The following is an 8,401-nucleotide window of genomic DNA, read 5'->3' on the forward strand; positions in this document are numbered from 1 at the left end:
TCTAGCGACATGGGGCCGGGTACGCCTGGTGCTGCCAGGGACCTCCACCTCCTCGTCCGAACTTTGGGTCAGAGAGCCACTGCTTTCCACAGGTTCATATTCTGACCCGCTAGATTCGTCAGATGAGGGTTCCCACTCCTCATCCGACTGGGTCAGAATCCTGTAGGCCTCTTCAGAAGAATACCCCCTGTTTGACATTTTGGACTACTAAATTTAGGGGTATTCCCTGAGACTACCCAAGAAAAAAAGCAAACCTGTCTTACAAAGGGGAGGCTAGCGAAGTACCGGAGGCTGCTGCGGTTGATAAAAAATATCAAAACTGATTTTTTTATCGCCGCAGTGCGTGTAAAATGAATGTGCAGTGATCAAAAAATAATAATTTTTTGTCACTGCGGTGGGGCGGGCGTGGGTGAACGCACGTGTGGGCGACCGATCAGGCCTGATCGGGCAAACACTGCGTTTTGGGTGGAGGGCGAGCTAAGGTGACACTAATACTATTATAGATCTGACCGTGATCAGTTTTGATCACTTACAGATACTATAAAAGTACAAATGCTGATTAGCGATACGCTAAACAGCGAATAAAAGTGACTGCGGTGCGGTGGGGTGGGCGCTAACTGACGCTAACTACCTAACCAAGGGGCCTAAACTATCCCTAAAACCTAACAGCCAATACCAGTGAAAAAAAAAAAGTGACAGTTTACACTGATCACTTTTTTTCCTTTCACTAGTGATTGACAGGGGCGATCAAAGGGTTAATTGGGGTGCAGGTGGGTGATCTGGGGCTAAGGTGTAGTGTTGGTGTACTCACAGTTCAGTCTGCTCCTGTGCTGGATCCAACCGACGAAAAGGACCAGCACAGGAGCAGACAAGCCATATAACAGATCATATTTACTAATATGATCTGTTATATGACTTTGGATTGGATTTTTTGAAAATCGCCAGCCTGCCAGCCAATGATCGTTGCTGGCAGGCTGGTGACGAACTTGTTCTTTGAATTTTGCCGGCCCGCGATGCGCATGCGCGGGCCGGCTTGGAGCGAAATCTCGCGTCTCGCGAGATGACGCGTATATGCGTGACTCTGCGCAGCGCTGCCACCTCCGGAACGCAATCCTGCGTTAGGCGGTCCGGAGGTGGTTAAAGATAATAAAGTTGCTTGGCTACCTGTATCTATCAAGGCTATTATTGGTGAGAAATTATCAAATAATTCAATTTTCATATAATATCTATTTTCTATTTCCTGTATGGAACAAAGATATTTGGAATGATTATTGAAATTGTTTTCCTGCTTGGCATTTATACTTGTCCTCGACTCCTCCTTTTTTATTAGCAGGATTGTATACCTTCGTCTGTGCAGCTGAAGACTTTACGTGCTGTAAGACAGAAGAAACAGGTTTCCCCCTCCCCCTTGCTTTGTAAGGGTTAAATTACTTTTAAAGGGAAAGACCATTATGTTAGCTCCACTTTACATACATTTAAGTCATCAACCTCTGCAACATTTGTCATACTTACCTGCTTCTCCCCCTTTATATTTGGGGAGGACTCTCTCTACAGGAGGGGTTACCCCTAAAAAAGGATTTTTAGGCTTAGCAGTGATGGTTTTAGACAATTCCTCCATCCGTTGCATAAACATACCAAACTGATTTTGGATTTGATCCATTCGATCATATAGGTTACTTCTTTCTCCCATAATCTTTGGAAGATTGATTTTGGGACCGATATGATTGTGACCTCCCAGAACCGTCTGACTCAGAACCACTTTGAGCCCTTTCTGGCCTACGTTGATATCCCCTATAATTTATTTTGAGATCGTTGAAAAGGAGGGAACCGTCTATTTCTAAACTCCTTCTGGTGGGTTGGGTTCTTTTTAGCAACATTTGGACCCTTATTCCCATCTGGCCTAGGCTGAATTTTATTTGGCTGGGAAGGTCTAGGAGTTTTCAACACTTCAGCATAACTTCTTTTTAGGGCTCTCAAATTTTCCCTGATCTCTTTTTATGTGAGTTTCTGCTATTTCCTCACTCGCTCTTTTAAATTTTCTATCAGGAGACTCATCACAATTTTGTATTGCAGCATACAGAGTTGTACTCTCAGTGAGTAACCAATCCAGAGTCTTTCTGGGATGGTAATCCCTGGCCAAAATAAATTTTATTTGGCAAAGCGTCATAAAATAACTGGATGAATTCACTACCTTCAAAATTGGGATCTTTTTCGGACAAACTATATAGGCATTTTTGAGGACTGACAAAAATTCCCTGGGACTTTGATTAGGTTTAATTAGGTCTACATTTCAGGGTAAATAAGGCCCTCCTTGCAGCAGTAGCCGACTTATAGGGACCAAATTCAGTTTTTATTTCTGCGACCACATCTGACCAAGAATCCCTACCCATGTCTCTAAGGGAATTAAAGAAATACCGGTATTTTGGTTCGAATACCCAGGTAATAAATTCAAGTTTCTGTATGTCCTGTTCTAAATGTAAAGTTTTCATGGCCTCCCCATATATTTCCAAATGACTTATTATGGAGGGTTATCCCTTTTTAGCAAATTGACCTACAGTTTCCTTGAGAAACTTAATCACTTTAGTAGTGTCTATCATGGGTTGAGAAGATCTCTGTACTAAATTTTTAGAGGACCTAGGAGGTGAAATTGGTTTTAATTTAATAAGAGAATGTTCTCCCAGAGAAATTGGCTCTTCTCCATTAAAGGGGTTGTCATATTTACTTTCTGCATCTGATTCCCCCTGGAATATTTTACCTTCAGTCTATTAGAATCCTTAGGCTGTCTGAATTGTAAAGGGTCAAGATCCCTGTTACCTAACTCTGTTTGTTTGTAAATCTCTATTGTCCTTATACAACTTTTTACATTCCTCATCTAGATCCACCATAGACAATTGACAACATTTTAGACAGTTCATTGGTAGCTTGACTTAATTTCCATTCCAGAGTTCTTATAACCTCTTGCTGTTGATTGTCTGTCATTATATTCTGATAATTTAGCAGACCATTGTGCTAATTCACCAGAAACCGTGGCCGCCTTAATTTCCATTTCAGATAGGTCTTTTTGAAATTTATCAATTTCATATGCCTGCTCAACATTTTTATATTTTGCTTTTTTCTAATTTGCTTTGCTATTTCAACAACTAAATATACACATTCAGGCCAAGATTGAAGGATTAATGAATCCTTATCTTTCTTATGTTTAGCTTGGGAAATGTGACAGAGATAATCGGCAAACCGGGATTTATCAGACCAGACATCTGCATATTCTACAGCTTTCTTTTCCAATTCAACCCTCCAATCCTTTAACTCTCTCTTAATATCCAACGTATCATGCATATGACACATCACAATATGTTCAATTAATTCTTGAGTCTTTCTATCATGCATATCAGTCTTTACTACTGCAGCAGCAGCCTCGCTGTTGTTCTCAGACATATATTTTTACTTGTTGCACTACAAGTACCACTAACTATCAAATATATATTTTGCACCCCAAAATTTTGTTTCTATTACAAGCAGATCTCGGTGGGACCTCCAGATTATGTCGGAATATTTATGCTGTCTCCGATTGACAGTCTATTTATGTGAATAAATTAAAATCTATAATGAAGGAGATTATAATTTATTATCATAAATATCAAGCTAAAACAAGCTCGTGATCTGTGTTGAATTGAAGACAAAACCCAGTTACAGACAAAATATATATGTAATTTATTAATACAATTTATAGTGCAAAATAATATATAATAAAATTGGTGATAATAAAATACAATCAACGATATGCAAAATAGTGAGTCCAGAATAATTGTGTGTGTGTATATAAAATATATATATATATATATATATATTACACATACAATATTATGCCTTCTTATAATGATACCCCTCAATTATATTTTAAATCAATTTAATACTTGATTTCTCTCCGCCGACAAATGTCCGATTAAACCCAAATCTGGTTTCTTTTATCTATACATATATTTAGATAGATCTATATATCAACCGTACCGGTCTAGAACTGAATTCAATTCCTTGGAGAGAATACAGTGTTTTCACCAGTATATTTTCAATCTCCTTGTATTGGATTAATTTTCAGGATGATGCTGCAGGTACACCCAAATCTTATTCCAAAACAGATACTATACACAAGCTCGTGATCTGCGTTGAATTGAAGACAAAACCCAGTTACAGAAAAAAAAAATTATATATATATATATATAATATATATATTCCTATACCAAAATGTCAGCTAGCAGAAATCTGTTTCAATGGTTCTAAGATGGCTGCCTCCAATGACTGAAAAGGTGGTCAGGGCTGGATCTGGTCTTCTCCCTTTTGATGGTTTCCTGATGATCGTCCCTTGATGATAGTTAGAGAGGGAGATCTTTCTGTCATCCCATACCATCTTTTTATCCCATCTAGAAAGGGCTTGGCCAAGTTTTATCATTAACTAGTGACCTCACTTTATAATTAAATACACCCTAGATCTTTGTTACCCTAACACTAGATGGCACTAGTACTCCATACAAAAGTCGAGACATTCACTTATTTCTCTTATTTACTAGCACTAAATTTTAACTAAGGTTTCAGACAAAACCTTGAGGAGATCTTGAATAGACAATGACTTTTGTATTTAGTCAAACACCTCGTATACCCCTTAATCTTTTGACCAGACCTAATTAAATCAAGATACACATGACCATTCTCAAGTCATTGTTGTGGGGAAAAACAAGGTTTGTTTATGACCACCTGTGTCCCCATTTCTCAATTCAAGAAAACCTTAAGGAAAGAGATCATTAATTTGCTTCTGGGAGAGATTCTAAAAATGACATGGGAATTTGTACCTCAATTCTAACCTTAAAACTGAATATATCTAGAAGGACCACACTTTTATATATACAGCACACGTATTTAAATTGATATAAAAATCAAAATCCACTCATACATTGATTAATATAAAAAAAAAAAAAACAAAGATTATACTCCTTTCTATTCACTGAAAATCATCAAAACTCAGCACATTTCTAATACATTTTATTATCTAAGCAATTACTTTTCATTAGACCTTGGGACGTCTCCTTCTTACAAAAACAGACTTGGGTAAACACTTTGGTATAGATTGTTAATCTTAGGTTAGTAATTCTGAGTTAAAATCCTGAACTCACCCTGCACTTTAAAAATAAGACAAAATGGTTGTCCTTTAGGCTCATGTCCATACATCTTATATAGGCCTTATACTTATAGACTTTATTTATACCCAATAGTTCTGACATTCTCCAGGATCCAATGTCTGCCTAACAGGCTGTTGTCCAGATCTGTTGCTGGCACATCCCATGGAGAAAATTCATTGTGTGCGACCGTTTCATTTACCTCGAGTCGTTTCGTTTTTTTGGTGTAGGATGTTTGGGCTGGTTTTCAAAGATTATGTCAAATACCCCTCTCCCGTTTTACTTTTGATATAATTGTTCTCCCGAATTTTTCTCTTGTAAATGTCCTTTCTCAGGTGAAAAGTAAAGAAATAAATCTGGTGCTGGCTCCACATCATAATCTCCTTTCCTTGGTTTCTTCCTTCCTGATTTCTTTGGTCGGCCTCGTTGTTTTCTCTTGCAAAGCATAGACAATGAGTATGTTTGCTTGTCCACTGCCTCCTTCCATCCAACTGACGTTTGAGCTGCTATGATGTGTTAACACAGCCTTGTGCTGGGACAAGAACAAACCGCTGGTTCTGGAAGAAGTTTTGCTGCATCTATTCTTTTGCCATAAATGCTGCGTACAACAATGTTAAGGACTGTGGACAGAGTGTAATGGACCAGATTCTAGGCAGTATTTTGTCAGAGACCTTTGACTCCTTCGGTAATGTTTCCCCTTTTCCACTCCTTTGACTGGCTCTGGATCTGAATTTTTGATTTTTATCAATTATGGTCTCTAGTGGGTAAAAGGCAGGAAATGTTACATCTGCCACTTTTTTTTTTTTTTCTCAAATGTGAAAATTGTTTTGTCAATTCATAGTTTCCCAGTTCACAATCTGCTCTTTCAAATTCATGCATGTAATAACACTGCATGTAAAACATCGCAAGCGTGACTACATCAGCAGGCCGTTCTTTCCATTCGTTTTGGTTCTTTGTAACTGTATTGAAACTCTCGCTGATGTTGTGGCATTTTTGTAGTTTTACAAAGGCGGCAAATTTAGACGTCACAAACTTTGCAGAATATTTGGAGATGCAATCCTTTAATGGTTTATCAAAATAGTCTCAATTCTTTACTCCATTTCCTTCTGAACGAATGGTAGACTGTCAAACGCTGACAGTGATCCGGAGTCAATCAGTTGTGTTATGGTCTCCTTTTAAAACCTTGAAGTCATCCTTTTTTTCCCACCATGTTTCCTTATCCAGGCATCTACATCTCTCAATATATGGTTTGTGCAGTATATATGGGGTATCTTAGGAAAATATGTCTCGAGAGGTTCAGCAATACTCCTTTCTCTGTCAGTAACGCATAGAATGCTTGTAATCCTGTTCCCATCCAAACAGTTTAGAAGGGCACACAGAAATTCACTGACACGCTTTAAATTTTCTCTCATGAAGAAGAAAAGCCACAGGAAAAATCGGGTTACCAATTAATGTGACATTTCTCATCACAATTGTGGACAAATAAGTTACCAACATTTAAGGCCCCTTTCACGCGGGCGAGTATAATGCGTGAGGTGAACGCATTGCACCCGCACTGAATCCTGACCCATTAATTTCTATGGGGCTGTGCACATGAGCGGTGATTTTCACGCATCACTTGTGCGTTGCGTGAAAATCGCAGCATGCTCTATATTCTGCGTTTTTCACGCAACGCAGGCCCCATAGAGGTGAATGGGGCCGCGTGAAAATCGCAAGTGCGGATGCGGTGCGATTTTATTTTTTTCTCCACGCACAGTTGCTAGGAGACCATCGGGATGGGGACCCGATCTGTATTCTTTTCCCTTATAACATGGTTATAAGGGAAAATAATAGCATTCTGAATGCAAAGTAAAATAGTGATGGAGGGGTTAAAAATAAAAAAATAATTAACTCAGAGTCCCCTTGATCGCGTAGTTGCGGATCTGTCTTGTGTAATGTTGAGCTGTCGGCTAAGGACCTGTGGTGACGTCACATCACATGGTCTCTCACCATGGTGATGAACCATGTGATTGGACCATGTGATGAGCACAGTGACGTCATCAAAGGTCCTATTCCTGTGCACAGCAAAGAAGACAGAAGCCGGGCTGCGTGATCAAGTGGACTAAGGTGAGTTAAATTTTTAACCCCTCCAGCCCTATTGTACTATGCATTCTATATTCAGAATGCTATTTTCCCTTATAACCGTGTTATAAGGGAAAATAATACAATCTACCGAACGCCTAACCCAAACCTGAACTTCTGTGAAGAAGTTCGGGTTTGGGTACCAAACATGCTGATTTTTCTCACGCTCGTGTAAAACGCATTACAATGTTTTGCACTCGCACGGAAAAATCACGCATGTTCCCGCAACGCACCCACAATGCCCGTGTGAAACCAGCCTAAATGTGGTATTCTAGGATAAAAGCTGCGGCAAAGAAACATTTTGATTTGATATCCAAATAAGCTTCCTAGCTCGACTTAATATCTCCGGGTGGCCAAATGATATCAGAAGATCTGGTAGTTTTATTTTAATTTTTTTAATTTTATGTAATCTTCAAGGTGGACTGCCAGTTCAAGAAGGCAAAATATTTCATCATTGCAGATTTTTTGTTTCTTCTTTTCCTGGTAGGAGAAATTTTGCACCTGCTTTAAGTTTCTAGGACGGTCCACACTTATGTGCTTGTTAGATCCTTGGAACGAATATTGGCTTAGCATGTGCTCGTAAGTTGTTTTTTAAAAATTTTTTTTTTTATTGGCTCTCTGTAGCACAGACTCCTTTATTTCTGTGATGGTACTTTTCATAGTGGCAACAAAAGGTTTCTTGGAGTGTTTGCTGTTTCCATGGCATACTGTACAATGTAAACTCTCATCACCCAAGTAATGTAGAATGTACAGCTCCCTTGCGGTTTTACTTTCCCATAAACGTGCTTACGAAAACCACGCAGAAAATCAATTATTTTTTTTTTTTCATTTGGATCCTTTACGTAGTAGTATCTTTTAAGTACTTCCTGAAGATACTTGCGCTGACCATGAAAGTTTGATCCTTTGGATATCCATCTGTACTGATCAAACCGGAAGTCATGCTCATGATCAGGATTAGTATCTGGTGGGCAATAAACATCCACCTCTTGGTGGTACAGGTGGCAGTGAAACTTAAAGAGAACTACATTACATAAATAAAATACATGTACACTGATCAGGAATTCCGATAAACGCTAGAGTATGAAATGACTATTATAAAATCATATGCAATA

Source organism: Bufo bufo, chromosome 6, assembly GCF_905171765.1.
Source record: "Bufo bufo chromosome 6, aBufBuf1.1, whole genome shotgun sequence".
NCBI lineage: Eukaryota > Metazoa > Chordata > Amphibia > Anura > Bufonidae > Bufo > Bufo bufo.